General features: G+C 43.6%; 1 protein-coding gene across 7 annotated transcripts in view; it reads left to right on the plus strand.

Annotated features, from left to right (window-relative positions):
- PDE5A (phosphodiesterase 5A) overlaps positions 1 to 19,695 on the plus strand; it is a 350,069-nt gene that overhangs the window by 109,180 nt on the left and 221,194 nt on the right. The gene's annotated exons all lie outside the window — the stretch shown is intronic.

Genomic DNA, 19,695 nt, shown 5'->3' on the forward strand with positions numbered 1-19,695 from the left:
TGGCGTTCAGCCTCCGCTCCGCTCAGCAGGCGGACACCTGAACTCTGCTTGCAGCGTTCGGGGGTCCGCCTGGCCGTGCGGAGGCGTGGGGATCCGTCCAGACTTACAATGTAAGTCAATGGGGACGGATCCGTTTGAAGATGACACACTATGGCTCAATCTTCAAACGGATCCGTCCACCATTGACTTTCAATGTAAAAGTCTGGACGGATCCGCTCAGGCTACTTTCACACTTAGAAAATTTTATACAATATAATGCAGACGGATCCGTTCTGAACGGAGCCACCGTCTGCATTATATGAGCGGATCCGTTCAGAACGGATCCGCTCTGAACGCTAGTGTGAAAGTAGCCTAATCTGGTCTGGAATTCCTGTCAGCTTTAAATCTAAGAAACGGACCGATCGGGAATCTGTATGGGAAGTAAATTTGAGATTATATGTATTATTAACATAGTCCATATAATCCGGTATGGCAGATACATTGCGACCCCAAATGAGGAGCAAATCGCCGATGTATCTGCCATACTATGGCATCGGAGAACGGGTTATCCTCCGGGAACACAAAGCTTTCTTCCCAGTAAGCCATAGTTATATTTGCAAGGGATGGTGAAAAATTGTCTCCCATTGAAATTCCCTTGATTTGCACAAAAAACTTATTATCAAAACTAAAATAGTTGTGTGTCATGAGAAAGGTAGTCACCTCCAAGATATAGTCTATAAATTCCATTGAATGAGTGCTATATCTATGGAGGTGATATTCAAGTGCAAAAATCGCTACATTGTGGAGGATGGAAGGATATAATGAGACTACATCCATTGTCCAAGATGACAGTGTTCACTTTTTCTTTTGTGTTTTAAAGTTAGTTATGTAGATGGGACAGGCGATTGATTGTGAAGTGTCCGTCCTGAGGTGGCTATTCACCCTTCCCCCTTATGGTTTTTCCTCTTTCTCCTCCCCCCACACACTCTTTCACCTTTTGTTCTTCCCCTCTCTTTTCCTTTTGGAGGGTGGCTGTCACGCTGGACGGGATATCAGACATACAGATAAACCAGCAAACCAGGCTCTAGGCGAGAAGCAGGGGAAGGGTCACTTCCTAGCAAATCCCTGACTTCTCTCCCTGCTCTGCTCAGCCCATATTCAGACCTAGATGGTAGGAATGATGTGTCCTTGTGCCTGGGCTAAAACACCCTAGATTCCCTGAGATGGTGAAAAGGGGAATAGGAGAAGCCTGCTCGCACAGAACCTGGATGGGAGAGATGACACCAACACAACCAAGATAGCAAACAACAAAAACTGAAACCACACTTATCTTTTCTGAGCTGGAACAGACAACCTTGCTTCCAAGGCCAGAATGATTTCTATAACCCGCTCAGAGCACTGGGATGGAGTGCTATTTAAACTAATGACCCCACCCAGTGCACCTGATGGGAGGCGGATCCAGCACGGCTCCAAAACAAAACACTAAACCCGTGCTGCTATTCTGGCCGACCTCCGCACATAGTCAGAGCAGGGCATGACAGTACCCCCCCTTCTATGGACGACCTCCGGACACCCCGGACCAACCTTATCCGGATGGGATCTATGAAAAGCCCTCACCAGTCAGCTGGCATTGACATCCAGCGCCGGAACCCACATCCTCTCCTCAGGGCTGTATTCCCTCCAGTGCACCAGGTACTGAAGGGAACCCCGAAGAATTCTAGAGTCGAGAATCCTGGAGATCTCGAACTCCAAGTTTCCATCGACCAGAACAGGAGGAGGAGGCAATGGCGATGGTTCCACCGGTTTCACGTATTTCTTTAGTAAAGACCTGTGGAACACATCATGGATCCTCCAAGTCTGCGGAAGATCCAGCCGAAACGCTACAGGATTGATCACCGCAGATATTTTGTACAGACCAATAAATCTTGGACCCAGTTTCCAAGATGGCACTCTCAATTTGATATTTTTAGTGGACAACCACACCAGATCACCCACACACAGGTCCGGACCAGTCACACATCTCTTGTCAGCCATTCGTTTATATCTCTCACCCATCTTCTCCAAATTCCCTTGGATCCTCCGCCAGATGGAGGATAAGGCAGAAGAAAATCTCTCCTCCTCTGGCATCCCAGAGGAACCAGTCCCAGAAAAGGTACTAAACTGAGGATGAAAACCATATGCGCCAAAAAATGGCGACTTACCCGTGGACTCCTGCCTACGGTTATTCAACGCAAACTCTCCTAGGGACAAGAATAAGGACCAGTCCGCCTGGTTCTCCGCCACAAAGCACCTCATGTAGGTCTCCAGGTTTTGATTAGTACGCTCCGTCTGACCATTCGACTGCGGATGAAAAGCCGAAGAGAATGAAAGTTGAATGCCAAGCCGAGAGCAGAACGCCCTCCAAAACCTGGAGAAAAACTGCGTGCCCCTATCAGAGACCACATCCGAAGGAATACCATGCAATTTCACAATATTATCCACAAAAATCTGCGCAAGAGTCTTAGCGTTAGGCAGACTAGTTAATGATATAAAGTGAGCCATTTTACTGAAACGGTCAACTACCACCAAAATCACTGTTCTCCCAGAGGAACTCGACAGATCCGTAATAAAGTCCATAGACAAGTGCGTCCAAGGACGAGCCAGAATAGACAATGGAAGAAGTGAACCAGCCGGTCGAGTATGAGCAACCTTTGACCGAGCACAGGTTTCACAAGCTGTCACGTAATCCTCAATGCTCTTACGTAACCCTGGCCACCAGAACCTCCGGGACACCAGATCACAGGTGGACTTACCACCAGGATGTCCATCAAGGACAGTATCGTGATGTTCCTTGAACACCTTGTATCGCAGGCCCTCAGGAACAAACAACCTCCCTGGGGGACAAGAACCAGGAGCCCCCTCCTGGTCTCCCAACACCTCCATCTCCAATTCAGGGTACAGAGCGGAGACCACCATGCTATCCTCTAAAATCGGCGCAGGATCCTCTGAATCACCTCCCCCAGGAAAGCTGCGAGACAAGGCATCTGCCTTGACGTTCTTAACCCCTGGGCGAAAGGTAACCACAAAATTGAACCTGGTAAAGAACAGTGACCATCTGGCCTGTCTAGGGTTCAGACACGGGGTGAGATGCCCCCTCCAACCAGTTACGCCATTCCTCAAAGGCCAACTTGATAGCCAACAACTCTCTATCTCCAACATCATAATTCCTCTCGGCGACCGAGAGCTTCTTGGAGAAAAAGGCACACGGGACCCATTTGCCAGGGGATGAACCCTGCGACAGCACTGCTCCAACCCCCACTTCAGATGCATCAACCTCCACAATAAATGGCTGAGACACATCCGGCTGCACCATAATGGGAGGAGACACAAAACGCTCCTTACTAGCCGAAAAGGCCTGCAATGCCTCATCCGACCAGACAGAGACGTTGGCGCCCTTCTTAGTCATATCAGTGAGAGGTTTTACTATGGTAGAATAGTTCGAAATAAATTTTCTATAATAATTCGTAAACCCCAAGAACCGCATCAAAGCTTTCTGATTCTCTGGTCGGTCCCATTCCAGAACCGCCCGGACCTTTTCGGGGTCCATACGAAAACCAGAATCAGAAAGCAGATATCCCAAGAACGGAAGCTCTTGCACCGCAAACAAACATTTCTCCAATTTGGCATATAATTTATTCTCCCGAAGGATCGTCAAAACCTGTCTCACATGATCCTGATGGGTCTTCAGATCAGGAGAGTAAATTAAAATGTCATCTAAGTAAACTACTACGAACCTCCCCACCAAATGATAAAAAAAGGTCATTGACGAATCCCTGAAATACTGCTGGCGCGTTCGTCAACCCAAAAGGCATAACCAGGTTCTCAAAAAGACCCTCGTGCGTATTGAAGGCCGTTTTCCACTCATCCCCCTCCTTGATCCTGATCAGATTGTAGGCCCCTCTCAAATCCAACTTGGAGAACACCTTGGCTCCTACAATCTGATCAAAAAGGTCAGAGATCAAAGGCAGGGGATATGGATCCCGGACCGTAATACGGTTCAAATCCCGGAAATCCAAACAAGGTCTCAGCGATCCATCCTTTTTTTTTTACAAAGAACAAACCAACTGCCACCGGAGACTTAGATGGCCTAATATGACCTTTTGCCAAACTCTCGGTGATATACTTTCGCATGACCTCTCTTTTGGGTTGAGAGAGGTTGTAAAGCCGAGACTTTGGCAACTTAGCCCCTGGGATAAGATTAACTGGACAATCATAGTCACGATGAGGGGGCAATTCCTGAGCTCCACCCTCCGAAAAGACATCCAAAAAATCTGAGAGGTACTGAGGTAAAGCCGTAGTGGACACACCAGAGATAGATGTGCCTAGACAATTATCCGAACAAAACTCACTCCAACCAATGATTTGTCTTGCTTGCCAATCTATAATTGGGTTATGTTTAGTCAACCATGGTAACCCCAAAACTATATAGGAGCTGGCAAAGCCTTCATGACAAAACAAGACATAATCTCAACATGTGAATCACCCACCCTTAAGTGAATACCATGAGCAATGTGAGTGAGACTCCTTCGAGAAAGAGGGGAAGAATCATTTGCAAAAACCTGAATCTCTTTTTCTAAAGTGCAAGTACTTAGACCTAGGTTTTGAAGAAAAAGGAAGTCAATTAGGTTTACCCCAGCACCACAGTCAAGGAATACTTCAACAAAAATTTCTCTTGACTCTAGCGCCACCCTAGCTGGAAGGAGAAAACGGGAATTGCAGGGAGCTTGCATACCTGTCTGCTCTACCACACCATTCACACCACCTAGAGTCAGGAAAGTTTATTTTTTATTTTTCTCTTCCACCTGCAGTTTATCAAAAGGACAAGCCAAAACAAAATCACCACTTTTCCCACAGTAGTAACACAGTTTGTGCAATCTCCTAAAGTTTCTACTATCAGAACGGCAAGAAACCTGACCCAGCTGCATGGGTTCCTCCGCTACCCCAGAGTTACCTGTAACATCACTCGGGGAGGCAGTCAAGACGAAACCACTCACAGAAGGGATCCCTTGCGCGGAGGGAGCCCTACTCCTTTCTCTGATACGTCTATCTAACCGTACTGCTAAAGACATTGCATTCTCCAAAGAATCTGGGTACTCATGAAAAGCAAGGGCATCTTTCAATCTCTCAGATAACCCCTGACAAAACTGACTACGTAACGTGGGATCATTCCACTTTGATTCGGTTGCCCATCTCCTAAACTCAACACAGTAAGCCTCTGCAGAATGTTCACCCTGAAATAAATTACGTAATCTCGATTCCGCCATCGAGACCCGGTCTGGGTCATCGTAGATCAATCCCAGGACCTTAAAAAATTCCTCCACCTACCGGAGGGCCCTAGAACCGGGCGGCAGAAAAAAAGCCCAGGATTGCGCGTCCCCCTTATCAGAGAAATGACTTTACCTATCCTCTGACTTTCATCACCAGAAGACGATGGACGCAGCCGAAAATATAATTTGCAAGACTCTCTAAAATGGATAAAATCATCCGTACCCCCTGCAAATCGATCAGGAAGAGCAACTTTAGGCTCCACATAAATTTGACCTCCTCCTGATGCCAGAGCATTCTGACACTGTGTGATCGAACCACGTAGCTCCGCAACCTCTAGGGATAGCCCTTGCATGCGGTTAACTAACGTATCAATTGACGCCATCACAAAAAATTGCTGAGCAATGACAGTCAAAGTATGGCGGGTTATAATGTCACGCCGGACGGGATATCAGACATACAGATAAACCAGCAAACCAGGCTCTAGGAGAGAAGCAGGGGAAGGGTCGCCTCCTAGCAAATCCCTGACTTCTCTCCCTGCTCTGCTCAGCCCACATTCAGACCTAGATGGTAGGAATGATGTGTCCTCGTGCCTGGGCTAAAACACCCTAGATTCCCTGAGATGGTGAAAAGGGGAATAGGAGCAGCCTGCTCGCACAGAACCTGGATGGGAGAGATGACACCAACACAACCAAGATAGCAAACAACAAAAACTGAAACCACACTTATCTTTTCTGAGCGGGAACAGACAACCTTCCTTCCTTGCTTCCAAGGCCAGAATGATTTCTATAACCTGCTCAGAGCACTGGGATGGAGTGCTATTTAAACTAATGACCCCACCCAGTGCACCTGATGGGAGGCGGATCCAGCACGGCTCAAAAAACAAAACACTAAACCTGTGCTGCTATTCTGGCCGACCTCCGCATATAGTCAGAGCAGGGCATGACAGTGGCGTCCATTTTATTCCTGAGACTGGACACTACACAAGGTTAAGATTAAGAACGCTTTGGTGCGAAACATGTCAACCTGTGGTGGTGGGCGGTGATGTCCACAAGATGTAATTTGTAAACGAAAAATCAAATAAAAACGAAGCAATAATCGGAATACGTGGTGCTGGAACTTCTCTTCTCCTTTAAATATGTTCTCTTGTTCACTTTGGCGGCTCTGTTCTAGAAATAGATGCTGGTCCCAGAGGTAGGACCCTCACCCATCTAACATAGGTGGCTTATCTTAGCAATTGCTGACAAGAATAGGACATTTTATCTTTTCGCGGGTCCAAGGAATGGAAGTACAAGGTGTTCTGTCCGCATCTTTTGCGGCCCCATTGAAATGAATGGGTATGCATCCTTTCCTAAAATGACTCCTTTAGAAAGCTGGCTGTGATGCTGTTTCTGACATAGCTGTTGCCACAGCATAGTTAGTATGGCTGAAAAAAGGCACAATTCCATCAACTTTAACCAAGGAATAGGAGAGAATGTGAATTAAGGGAAAGAGAGTGAGAAGCCAGAATTGCACTCATTTTCATTAACATTAATGTTATTTAATTCTAAGAATTCATCTAAGCCTTTTTAAATTCTTAGTGCCCCTTAACTTGATAGTACATCACTGTGGCGCAAGAGGTGTATGAAGCGAGATCACAAGCTCCGTACACCTGGCAGCAATGACTGGTAATGGCAATAAAGCTGATCCCTGTCATTTAACCCCTCAGATGCTGCAGCCAATATCAACCGTGGCATCTGAGTTGATAAAGGAAGGGGGCTCCCTCTGCCCTCTGAATGAAGCCCCCACTGTGAAATCTCAGGGCTCCAATCAGTTGCTATGACAGTTGAGGCTTTGTGAACACTCCCAGTATGGTCATAGTAAACTGCCTGCCTGAGGCACGGCTTCACAGGCAGCCAGTGAAAATCTCCTAGACTGCAATAGTATTCTATTGCAGTCTATGGGACATGTAATCAGAAAATCACAAGTCCAAGTCCCCTAAGGGAAATAAAAATGACAGTAAAAAAAAAAATTTTGTTTAAAAAAAAAAGAGGGGAAAAAAACACAAGAATAATAATTCAAGTCACCCCCTTTCATAATGTTACATATAAAAATAACAGGCAATGCTGCTTCTGAAAATGTCCAAACTTTAAAATATAAAAAGTGATCAAAAAGTCATAGATACCTCAAAATGGTTCCAATTAAAACTAGAGCTTTTCCCACAAAAAAGAAACCTTTAAATGGCTCTATAGACAAAAACATTGGGTGTCCCAATATGGCGATGCAAAGAAAATTGTTATTTTTCCAAAGGTTTTTATTTTTTTCAGTAGTTTCATAATACAAATTATACAAGTTTGCTATTTCTGTAATCACACCAACCCATAGAATAAATTAGTCAATTTTAATGTTTTGTGAGCACCATAAAAACAAAACCTGAAAAACCATGGCAGAAATGCTCATTTTTAAATTTCACTTAAAAAAGAATTGATGTGGTCCTTTATTAAACTGGTGTAAAGTAGAACTGGCTGAATTGCCCATAGCAACTAATCAGATTCCACCTTTCATTTTCCAAAGGAGCTGTCAAAAATGAAAGGTGGAATCTGATTGGTTGCTATTAACTAAGTTAATTCTACTTTACACTAGTTTGATAAATGACCCCAATAGTTATTTAAATCGTACAATTAGAAATACAGCTTGTCAGGCGAAAAATAATCCCTCATAAGGCTGTAAGAATGGCGAAAAAGAGTCTTGGAAAAAACTATAATTGTCTGGATACTTAAGGAGGTTAAAATTGTTAACTGTTCCTGCTGTGACCACGCCCTGAGGTAGACTATTCCACATGTTTAAGAAGCTTTTTTGCCTCTGGAGACTGAACTTTTTATTCTCCAGATGGAGGCCCTCTTGTCTTTTGAGGTTATTTTCACCATATTGTGAGTACGGGCCATTTATATAGTTGTATAAGTTAATCATGTCCTCCCTTAGACGTCTCTTTTTAAGACTAAATAAATGTAATTCTTTTAATCTTTCCTCATATGTCTAGTTGATCTTCCTTGTAAGTTTTCCAGATCTAGGGCATCCTTTTTATGAACTAGTACCTAGAATTGAACTGCATATTCCAGATGAGGTTGCACCAAAGCTTTGTAAAGTGGTAATATTACATCCCTGTCCGGCAAGTCTTTGCCTCTTTTAATACATGACAGTATTCAGCTAGCCTTAGAGGCAGTTCATACTGTTATTTAGTCTATGATCAAGTACACCCAAATCCTTCTCTACAAGTGACTCCCCCATTGCTGTCTCCCCTAGGGCATATGAAGCACTGAGATTATTACTACTTAAAGACCTAACAACATTCAATCATCAATGCAGTTTATTCCTTTACTGAACAGAAAATTCAGTATATTCCAATGCAGTGCTGCAGGCCTGCATTGGAATATACCAGTAATAGGCCTGGAAGCCTTGTACAGGCTTAGGCTTATTACCAGCAAGGAACACCTTCTCTGATCTTTGCAGAGGGAAATCGGTCTGGCCCCAGGAGTGCGTGCTCCCAGGGTTTTTAGCTCTTGGATGCCCTGGTCACATTTGACCTCAGCATCTGAGGATTTAAATGTCTGTGATTGGTGTTATCACAAACATTAGGTTGAAAGAAATCCAGCTCCACTTGAATAAAGAAATGTAGATTTATTTTGCTTGCGGTAAAAACTCATCCATGAATTACAAAAATAGCAGTCTTGTCTACGTGTTTCGGGCTACCAGAGACAATTCCAGCCCTTCCTCATTGTCTCTGGTAGCCCGAAACGCGTAGACAAGACTGCTATTTTTGTAATTCATGGATGAGTTTTTACTGCCAGCAAAATAAATCTACATTCCTTTATTCAAGTGGAGCTGGATTTCTTTCAACCTCTTTTCGCATTTGCTGCCCGTTACCTGACACGGGCCTTCGTGCTCACAGCTGAAGGAGGGGCAGGTGAGAGCTGCTGAATTTCCTTTTTCTTCATATATCACAAACATTAGTACGAGGTATCTGTTGTGTAAAGACTCTACCGCCAACGTATATAATCATATGGCAGTAGGGAAGTAATTAATCGTATCCCCTATATAACTAATAAATATGTTAAATAATAGGGGACCCAGCACTGAACCTTGGGGTACACCACTTATAACCCAAGACCATTTAGAATGATAATGATTGACTACAACTCTCTGGACGGTTTTTAATCCAGCTACAAACTATACTGTCTAGATCTATAGACACATTTATGAGAGTCAGTATCAAAATGCTTTTGTCAAGTCCAAGAACAGTATATCCATAGCCTTCCCTCTGCCCAGGATTCTATTCATCTCCTCATAAAAACAAATTAGGTTAGTCTGTCAACTTTTGTCCTTGGTTAACCTGTGCTGTCTATCAATAATAATATTATTTATGATCGTGTGCAGAACCCCAGATCGGATAGGTCATCATTATTATTTTCTGCATAAACCCGTTTAAAAAGGTTTTCTGAGATTTTTTTTATTGATGATCTATCCTCTTGATAGTAGAAAATAGTGTTGTAGAGCAGCACCCACGGGCCTTATCGACCTTACTGGAATGCGCCAACCAAACCACTACTGCAGATCCTCAGCAGTCCACCAAATAGCAATCAATTGAACGGTAACAGCAGCATCTCCAGGTATTCCTTTATTAGACGTACTTCAACGAATGTGTACACAGAAAGCCAAAGTGCAACTTTTTGGCTACATGGTAGCCTTTGTCAAGCATCAAGCATGCTTTACAAAGGCTGCCATGGAGACGAAACGTTGCAGTACGTCTAATAAAGGAATACCTGGAGATGCCGCCGTTACCGTTCGATTGTTTGCAATCCTCTTGATAGGTCATCAGTATAAGATCGGTGGGGGTCTGACACTCAGGACCCCCGCTGACAAGCTTTGTTGAGGATAGGTCACCAGTATAAAAGTCTCAGAAAACCCCTTTAATTTTTGCCAAAGAGTTAATGTAACGTTGTGTTAAGTTTAAAAAGTTAAATGTTGCAGTTTATTACGTTTATGCACCCAACAGCTATGTATAAGACAACAAAACGGCAAACAAATTGTCAATTATTTAGGTTACCAGGGTGATGGACCTGGTTCACCCCCCTGACTGGTTAGTAGAGAGAGAGAGAGTAATTCTAGCAAAGCAAGGGAGAAGACCTCCATATGCAAGCTCATGAGAGCTAGACCCAAATTCATAGAACCTCTGTTTTTGAGACTTCAGCTGTCAAGGAAAAAACTCTACCAGAGGCCGCCTGAGAAAAAGTGACCAGTCATCTTGGAAGGTCCAGCCAGGCCATACAAGCTTCAGACAGCAAGGTATCCAATCGTTTATGACAGAAAGGCTTTGTTGCTGTAGAAAGGATTAATGCCTCCAACACCTACTGTACTACACTTTGAGATGGACTGGCCATCCATATCTAAAGTTTCTGCAGCCCTCCACCCCTGAACTGCAGAAGAAGTTTGCACAGTGATATACTTTAGAACTGTGCTTTTGCAGTTGTACGTATGTACTACTACTCCTACCATTAACTCAGTAAAGAGACTGTTATTTATTGCAACCTGTGGCCTGGTTATTGACTCCACCATCTGCCAACTGCTTCACCCACACTACTGCCTTGCAAGGCAACATTCACCATAAAGGGCACTCAATATACCTCTAGGAAGGAGCCCCAGTATGGCACCCATCTACTGTACAGACCCTGGGAAAGCTAATGGGAGGACTGCCATTGTGAACCGTTGTTTTGCTGATAAGAGCAGGACTTCAGGTTCCGATACTCTTTAAAGAGATACTCTTAACTGCAACTTCAAATGAAGGTAAGGGTACTTTAACACTTGCGGCAGGATGGATCCGGCAGGCTGGTCTCCCTGTCGGATCCGTCCTTCCGCTGTTTCGCCGGACCGCCGCTCCGTCCCCACTGACTATAATGGGGATGGGGCGGAGCTCCAGCGCAGCACGGCGGTGCACGGCAAAAGCCGCCAGACTAAAAAGTCAGACACGCAGGACTTTTTAGTCTGACGGCTTTTGCCGTGCACCGCTGTGCTGCACCGGAGCTCCGCCCCCGTCCCCATTATAGTCAATAGGGACGGAGCGGCGATACGGCGAAACAGCGGAGGGACGGATCCGACAGGGAGACCAGCCTGCCGGATCCGTCCTGCCGCAAGTATGAAAGTACCCTTACAACTACAAAACTACACTTCAAATGAAGGTTGATTATATAATTTTATTTAATATAACAATAAGTGTTTAGATTTAGAGATATGATGTCCTTATTTTGGCAAGTTAAGTATATAAAAAGAAGAGAAAACTTACATCACTGATTGAGTTAAAGAGGACCTGTTTAACCCTAGTCTAATTAGGGTCTTACCTTATAGGGCAGCCCCCACTGATGTCATCACACTTTTTTTTTATCCGCTGTCTCCGACTTGGTTATACGAGCCGGAGACTGGAGCGGTTCTCTTCTCCCTGGCTGTGAGCGCATCCAATCAGAGCTCATTCTCTCCCTGGCTTTGAGCGGTGCGCTCTGATTGGATGCGCTCACAGCCAGGGAGAAGATAACCACTCCAGTCTCCTCCTAGTATACCCAGTTGACTAATTAGAATATAAGGCACTGAAATAAAAAAAAGTGCGATGACATCAGTGGGGGCTGCCCTATAAGGTAAGACCCTAACTAGACTAGGGTTAAACAGATGAAAGGTCCTCTTTAACATTATCTGACAGCGACACATCAGCTGGGAAGTCTGTTTCAGCGAAAGCAGTCAGAGTCTTTTATTGGGAAAGCATTTCTACTCTAAGCGTCCCTCTGTAGATGAACTTCAGCTGCTTAGCTGAAAAATTCCAGCTTTTATTCTAACCAAAGGTCTATTAGGGTCACTGTGCATATCTTGTTTATCTGCTTTTATTTCGGACCTTGGAATGGCCAATTCTCAGATCCGCCATAAATGAAAATCCCAAGACAGCTATGGCAGACAATACTTCACTCTCTTGCACACACATATCCAAACAAGTAATTGTTCATTTACAGGTCATAAAATAAAGTGGACAATACCTCGTACACAGGCTCGGACTGGCCCACAGGGGTACAGGGGAATCCCCTGGTGGGCCCCTGAGCAAGGTGGGCCCCTAGTCTCCCACCCCCTGCACTAGTGGCACATAATACAGTAGACTTACTGTACTACATACATATATTCAATGTACGGCACCTCAACCAGCCTATGTTCATATAAAAAATGTGTTAGATTATTTATTATACTTGAATGTATCCGTATGGTGGGCCCCCAAAATAAATTTTACTGGTGGGCCCTAGGTACCCCAGTCCGACACTACTCGTACAAACATTTCAGACAAGTCTCTTTGTTCATTCTATCAGATAAAAATGGACAAGGTCTTGCAAAAATATTTCAGACACGTCATGTATAGGATCTGACAGAATGAAGACCAAATTATCAGATTCTCCATCTTCACACTTTAACCATGAGTACTACTGCTCCCCTCAGGACCAAAACGACCATTCTGCTCTGACCTCCCCTCCAGGTCGCTGCACATGTACTACTGTAGCTGGAGCTGAGGCAGAAAAGACACGCCCCCTGAGAGCTGAGCCACGCCCCCTGAGCTGCAGCAGAAAGGACACTCCCTTTGAGATCTCAGCTTGATATAAATATAGCAGAGCAATGTTTGTGGAGATCTCTGGATCCATGAGAGGTACAGGGCTGGTTCTACCTTTGAGATTGTCATGTACTAGATTAGTGATGGCGAACCTTTTACAGACTGAGTACCCAAACTGTAACACAAAACCCACATATTTATTGCAAAGTGCCAACACGGCAATTTAACCCGAATACTACAATCCAATGTATTTTATCTTCCATGTACTTTATCATTTAGCTATAATAGCCTGCCTACATTCAGTGCACTGTGCCGTTCATAGTGCGCCCTGCCGCTGATAAATGGCAGGAAAAGTCTAAGGCATATTGGTACGCCATATACTTTTTCCTGGGCGTGGGTGTCCACAGAGAGGGCTCTAAGTGCCACCTCTTGCACCCATGCCATAGGTTTGCCACCATTGTACTAGAATATGTCTGATTTCCATTTTTTTCATTAGTCTTAGGATAACCCCTTTAAGAGCCCTTTAGAAACACTTTTCCCACATTCAAAGTTAAATTGACCAGTAAATACCTAGGGAAACCTAGAACCGTATTTGAAAATGGGCAGTACATTTGCTTTGCACTGTACTATTCACTAGAGAATTATGGACAGGAGAACAGCAATAACTAAACTAAGTTCTTTAACCCCCTTCACGACCTCCACCACATATGTATGACGGGAGTCGTGACTTTAAACATGGCACCCGATTGCGTGTGCAGCAGGTGCCATAGCCACAAGGTTTCTGCTGTTTCAAAGAGCAGAGACCTACAGCACATGTATGCGATCAGCCATTCTTTACCCGCTGACATCGGGGGAACTTGTTATGCTGTGCTAATAGACCAAAGCCTGCTTGAGTGCAGCTATTAGTGAAATATACAATACAGACCACCAGGTGGCAGCACTGTCAATTATGGCTATATAGCCATCAATAAACACAATGGGCAATTTAATGATTGGCAGTTATAGTCATCCAGGGTGACATAAAAAAAGTAAAAAAAAAAGGTTCTAAAAATATATATATAAAAGTGTAAATCTCCCCCTTTTCCCAAAACCAAAATACTTAACCAGTAAAAAAAACACATCATGGGCATTGCCGTATGTGAAAACTCACATATTATTAAAATATAACAATATTAATCCCATAAGGCGAATGGCGTAATGGGAAAAAATAATAGATAATTCTCAATTTTTTGTCACTTCAATGCCCGATAACTTTTTTATAAAAAAGTATGGTATTGTTGCTATTGTATTGACCTGGAGAATGAAGGTAACAGTTTAACTGGCAGAATTTTCCTCATTTGGAATTTTTCCCCACTTCCCAATACATTGTATGCAACCATAAATGGTGCCATTAGAAAGTACACCATGTCCTGCAAAAAGTAAACTCTCATAAGGCTATGTTACAACTGGGAAGACGGGGCGTGAAAATGAAAATGCAAAAATGGAAAATCGCCCTTTCCTCTAAGGATTAAGAACTCTTGGGTGGAATCCATCTGGACCTGGAGCCTTGTTTACATTTACTTTATTTAACTTAGCTTGGACCATATCTACAGTTAGCCTACTTAGTATGTGACGGGATGTATTAACATTACTGGCACCGCTGATATCAGCTCCTTTCTCTTGTATGTACAGAGCTGAAAAACCCATTTAGTAGCTTTGCCTTTTCCTGATCCGTAGTAACCACCAACCTCTCATTTATATATTTATAACCCCTTCATGACACAGCGTCAGTTTTTGTTTTTGTTTTCCACTCCCTGCATTCCCGGAGTCATAACTTTTTTATTTTTCTGTTCACATAGCTATATGAAAACCCCTTCTCCCATATACTACACTAGTTTAATACTGTAGTATATGGGAAATTCTGTATTCTTATTGAACACTGCCACCTGCAGGCATCCATGAGAATATACCTGTGATAGGTCTGGTAGCCTCTAGCATGCACCAGCAAATGGCCTTTCTGATGTCAGCACTTTCCCGATCTCACACTTGCCCATGGTATTATTACCAATCTCAGACATTAGCCGTAGATGTCAGCAGAAATCCCACGGCTATGGTGCCCACTCTGGAGCAGGCATCATATTTAGAGTGCCATTTCTGCTGTACAATGGATGTTATGAAGCAGTTAAAGAAATTTTGGGGATCCGTTTTGTCCACCTGTCATTTATTTTATATTTTTGCAGATGCTATATATCTTTTTTTTTACAGATTTTATTAAGCCTTTAGTAAATTTCAAAGACTACAGCTGACCACTCACATTTGTATTTTTTTTAAATGCTCTGTTTATCATTTATTGCCCTTTTTACAGTAGCTGTAAGCCATTGGTGTTTAACTTTTATCTTGCGTGTGACTTATATTCAAGTCAATGGAGTGAATGTCGTGCTAGACTTGCAACACAAAATCCAGCATGTCTGTATTTTTTGTGTCATGTTGCAGTCGCAACATATTCTGTGTCACATTGCGACACCATAGACTTAGATTACATGAAATGTTGTGCATCACAAGTCGCCGTGTAGCCCTAGTCTTACAGTATAAAGAAGGAAGAAAGAACCTATAGCAGAGTTGTCAGTTGGAGGGGAAATCATATAGGTTGTATCAGTATAAGGGTACTTTCACACGTCAGTGTTTGGTCAGTGATTTCAAAAACACAGAACAAGTGTAAGTCTTTCTATTATACCTTAAAGGGATTCTGTCACCAGGTTTCACCCGTCCGCTAAACATATGCTGATGTTCAGGGCCTCATCATGATTCCTAATGTGTGCTTCTAAATGTGATCTATAGCCTTATTTTGCTAAAAAACAGCTTTTACTAACCTGTCACTCAAAGAAATAAGGTGCCCAAGGGGATGTCAAGGGATCCAAGCTGCCGGCCGCATCCGCCACCGTTCGTGCCCAGCGCCGCCTTTCCAGACTTCTGCGCCGCCTCCTAATCCTCTGTGCCACCTCTCGCTTTCCCTTCCTCCCCCCTTCTCCTGCTGTAAGATCTCGCGCGTGCGCACAGGGCTCTGCCAGATGCGCCCATGTGGACTTCTCCATTTGGCTTCTTACAGCGAAGTGCGCATGCGCCGGCACTTCGCTCAACCCCTGTATGCGCGAGATCTTACAGCAGGAGGAGGGGGGAGGGAGGGAGAGCGAGAGGCGGCACAGAGGATTAGGAGGCGGCGCAGAAGTCTGGAAAGGCGGCGCTGGGCATGAACGGCGGCGGGTGCGGCCGGCAGCTTGGATCCCTTGACATCCCCTTGGGCACCTTATTTCTTTGAGTGACCGGTTAGTAAAAGCTGTTTTTTAGCAAAATAAGGCTACAGATCACATTTAGAAGCCCACATTAGGAATCGTGATGAGGCCCTGAACATCAGCATATGTTTAGCTGACAGGGGTGAAACCTGGTTACAGAATCCCTTTAACTCTGTATAGCCTCCACTTTGGCTCACACTCACTGATGCAAACACTGACGTGAATAAAGCCAAATGCAACATTATTTTTGCTAGTAAACCAATCAAATCCATAAAATAAATAACCTAATTACAGCAGTATGCATGATATGGCCTGACATGGGCCAGTAACATCTGGATTGACTACTTATATTATGGGCACAGCTATATGGCTGGCACAATGTAGTAGACAAGTCTGTGCTGAAGGCACTACTGTTTAGCCTACTCCTCGGTGTGGGCACATGTCTAGGGACAGTCTACCACTCTCTGCTCTCAGTCAGGTCTCCAGCTGTCACACAGAGCCAAGGGGAAGGGCTGTGAAGCAGCTGAATGTAGGGAGCACTTCTCAGTGAAACCTCACCCTGGACGCTTTCAAGAGCAGAATTTGGCAGAATAAGGCTAGAGCTACCCAGTGACATGTGTCGCACAACTTCTTGTTGCCGAAAAGTCCTGCAACATTTTTTTAAATGATAGTCAATGCTGTCGCACTGTAACGTTTTAGAAGTTTCTTAGAAAAAAAAGATCTAGCATTCAGGAATCATGAAAAATCAATCTTTCTCCAACCTCGAGCCAACAAATTAATCACATAATTAACTGGTTGTCCTCACGTCACCAAAAACACAACTTGCCCACTATAAAGCATGGTGACAGAATTGTTCTTTCAGAAAATGTACATGTGGGAGGCACTGCGAACCCTGAAGCTAGATGGTGAATGCCGCAACAAACAAAAAAAAAGAGAAATCCTGGAGGAAAACCTATTGCGGTCTCCAGTAGTGTCCAAAATGAAGTATTCTTGTGATGAGTGGTGGGCTGTCGCCACATCATAACAAGCATCCTTATCGTGCAGGTACTGCAGCCGTGTCGGCATGATCACAAGTGGAGATCAGAGAAGCCTCTGCCACAGACTTTCCAAGCCCTTCTTATGGCTGCCGACCCAGGTTCATAATGATCTGATGATCCCAGCGCCCCAAGGTACCATGCTGAAATCAACTGAATAATACAGCAGGGCATGGGAGCTGATGGCTTCCTACCCCATTGTCCATTAGGCCTGAAGTCCAGTAGGCAGTAAATTGGAACAGGTGGTAATGAAGCAATGACATCATCAAGACTGCCTGCGCCGGTTCTCAGGCGACATGATGATAGTGTCACCAGTGCCTGCACTGGTGATTATGTAATCCGCTTGTAGTTCCTCCATTATCCCTAGTTATTGGGGTTTACTGAAGATGACTCGTTTTATAGCCTGTGTACACAATTTTGTCTACTCCAAGCAGTGATATCCCATAGAGGTGCGGGCTTATAAGATGACGCATTCTCTGTCCCTTGTCTTTCAGAGATGCATGTGTTTTTCTGAAGAAATATAAATAATTTATGCTTTGGGCGTTTACTAAAGTAATCTGTAAAAGTGTCACAGCTTCACGGCTTCTTCCAGTTTGAGTAACTGCAGTGGAATAATCTCCAGGCAATTTAAGTTTCATTATCCCTGTATAAGATTGGCTGCGCTGAAATATTCAAAATATATTATTTTCCTCAGCAAAGAAGGATGTGCTCTAAGGGTCCATTCACACGTCCATGTGTGTTTTACTGATCTGTGGATCCGCAAAACACGGACATCGGCGATGTGCGTATCGCATTTTTCGGACCGCACATCGCCGGCACTTGATAGAAAATGCCTATGCTTGTCTGCAACTGCGGACAAGAATAGGACATGTTCTATTTTTTTTCGGGATCGGATTTGCGGACCCGGAAGTGCGAATCCACAATTTCGGATCTGGGCAGCACATCGTGCTGCCCCATAGAAATGAATGGGTCTGCAATTCCGTTCCGCAAAATAAGGTAAGGCTACAGCTACATGCCGACGTGGATTTTTGTGTGACTGTTGTGATGCAGTCGCAGCATGTCCCAGTGCAACCCCATTGACTATCATTACAAAAAATGTTGCATGATATTTTGACATGTAGCTTCCCACTTCTTTGTCGCCATGTAGCTGTAGCCTAAAAGATATAGAAAAATACCCACAAATCACATCTTCCTCACTCCGTTGTTTGGCTCAAAAAACTGCACCAAAAACTTCCAGTGTGATTCCAGCCTTAACAATAATTTCTTAGCTGCGCTATTTGCCAAAGCAGTCGCCTGATTGAATGTGTTCAGTGCCTGAAAACAGTGGAATATCATCACTTCTATATTTTAGACACTTCTCATTTGGCCACTCTTTTGTTATTGATAATGAACAGCCCTTGTAAGGGTACTTCCACACTAGCGATCACTCTGCCGCAAGGGTGAAAGTAGCCTAACCTGCAATTCTGCCCAAAAACTAAAAAAAACTTAGCCTTCTAGAGTTCTGAAGAAGGGAGACTCGATAAATATACAGTAGTATCATAGGTCTGTAGTATAGGTACTCCCGACAGTTAATACTTTTCTTACTTACCAACAATTAATTTCCAAATGTTTAAGGCCCATTCTTATGTCTGGGAATGTCCTCAGAATTTCAAGAAAATACCTTTATGAATAAAGTTTTTTTATTTTTTTTTATCTGGTAAATAAGCCTCTTCGCGTGTCTGTACAAGGTTAGTGCAATCACCGCACACAGATGATACTGTAATACATACAGGACTGGAGAGAAGAGGAATGTGTCGGACTATGTTACTATAGCAATAATATTGCTAGATCTTATCATTAGGTAATGTCCTTGCATAAATGTGGATGGTCCAATAATGAAAGTGGCAACAATGATTAATACTGGCAGAGTAGGGTCACACGAGGTTCAGACGCTTATTACATATTGATTTCTACACTGGGAAGCATATACTTTGTGAATGAAGCACAGCACTGTTTCACTACCATTATGATAAAATTAGATTGTATTGTCATTTTCTTGTGTCTTTATCACAGATAGTTTAAACCAGTCCAAGACCGAGACATTTTTCCCCTTTCAGGACCAGATCCATATTTTTATGTTTTTTTTAGCACTTGCAGGTAATTTTTATTCTAGTATTTTATTTTTTACAACTGAGAAAATGTAGAATAAAGGAAAAAAGTATGTTTTTCACATTTTTCTAAAAAATTTTAATAGCATGTTGTGCAACTAAAATACTTTTTATTATTATGTTTCTTTTCCATTATGCCGGGGGTTGGGCTAGTACTAGAGAATTTGTATTCTAATTTTGTCTTTTTCTTTTACACATTGTGCTGCGCATAAGATCATAAAATGTCTTTGGGGGCATTTGAGCTAGTAAATTAATCTAGTCTGGTAAGACCCAGCAGCTCCTACAGTTACCCGGCGGGCAGACGATCACTGGGGTAGGAGCAGGAAGCTTCATGGCTGTTTTCTGAACTCTTT

Source organism: Bufo gargarizans, chromosome 1 (genome assembly GCF_014858855.1).
Source record: "Bufo gargarizans isolate SCDJY-AF-19 chromosome 1, ASM1485885v1, whole genome shotgun sequence".
NCBI classification, from domain to species: Eukaryota; Metazoa; Chordata; class Amphibia; order Anura; family Bufonidae; genus Bufo; species Bufo gargarizans.